At 31.4% G+C, this 1281-nt stretch overlaps 1 long non-coding RNA gene across 1 annotated transcript; it reads right to left on the reverse strand.

The window, feature by feature from the left end:
• Nucleotides 1-38: 38 nt before the first annotated feature.
• On the reverse strand, nt 39-809 carry LOC109593253 (uncharacterized). The gene is made up of 2 exons (XR_002190837.1): nt 670-809; nt 39-228 (listed from the first exon to the last, which is right to left on the reverse strand). It is a non-coding gene; the product is annotated as an uncharacterized LOC109593253 (long non-coding RNA).
• Between the last annotated feature and the right edge of the window lie 472 nt (nt 810-1281).

The raw sequence follows: 1281 nt of genomic DNA on the forward strand, positions 1-1281 counted from the left end.
CTCTCAGTCATGCCCCTAAACGCACATACATACAGAAATTTTTCACCAGAGTGGGCTTCGCCCCATTAAATGGTATCATATGAAAGTCAATTGATGATTGTGTGCATGTATTGTTTTAGTGTCTTCTTATCACTTCCTGTGTTTATACTTGATCATTTGATTGCTAATGCCAGCGTGTACTTGATCTGCTGTCTTGTTTTGACCGTACAATATAATAGTGTGGTCAACCTGTAGCAGGAGAGAATAATTATTATTAATGAGATGTTTTGGTATGTGAATTATAATGATTTAGTGAACACTTAATTAACTTTCTCAAGATACTACCCCACAATTTTGTTAATACATTGTATGTAGCATTGATCAGCAGTTTTAATAATAGACTACTCCATAGTTTCCTATCTCACATCATAGGCAGGCCTGGTGTGTGGGTGGTGGTTATTCATTGTCATAATAAATTGTGTGTACAATTAATAAAAATAAAACTTTGTTAAAATAATAATTTATGATAATTTACGAAAACATATTTTCTTCTTACATCTACATGTGTAATTACATGTACATGTATTTGCAATAAAAGGTCACCAAAAAGCCATTAAATTAACTTTGTACACTACTAGTTTAATCCTCACCCTCTCCTACTCCCCTCCCTCTCTATCTCTCATTCCTTACTAAATAATCATTATCATCATCAACAGGTGCTGGACTGTAATAGACTCGATAAGCTTTAGCTGCTGTATGTACCTCTTCATTTGTTCCTGTTAGTCCTAACAGCTTAGGATGAAACTCTATAAGAGATAAAATAAAATAATAATATTGCTACGTGAAGAACTACATTACATACTGGCATATTGTTATGGTTACACTATGACGTATAAACATGTACATGTACATAAAATAAATTAGATTTGGTGGATTAGGTTCAATACTTCAATTTAACTTATTAAAAACAAATTGTTGGGCAACTATAAAGCTAATTTAACACTTTAAAAACTCATAAATACTGATATTTAATTTGAATGTGAATCAGCTTAATGTAAAAGTATGTAAAGTAGTATGACGAACATTGGCTAAAAATTCATAAAAAATTCAATTTTGATTGGAATCAGCTCAAACTTTCTACACAACATAAGAACATGTACATGTATCTGGAAAAATTATAAAAATAGAGAATTTTCTCCTTTTCATTTTTGGCGAAATTTTGCCAAAACCCCTGTGCTATAGTACAGGGACTTTGGCCCGATTTTGGAGCAACTTAAAAAAAATCACAAAAAAATCAATTTT

Source organism: Amphimedon queenslandica, unplaced genomic scaffold (assembly GCF_000090795.2).
Source record: "Amphimedon queenslandica unplaced genomic scaffold, v1.1 AMPQUscaffold_2317_Cont25681, whole genome shotgun sequence".
In the NCBI taxonomy this organism is placed as follows: domain Eukaryota; kingdom Metazoa; phylum Porifera; class Demospongiae; order Haplosclerida; family Niphatidae; genus Amphimedon; species Amphimedon queenslandica.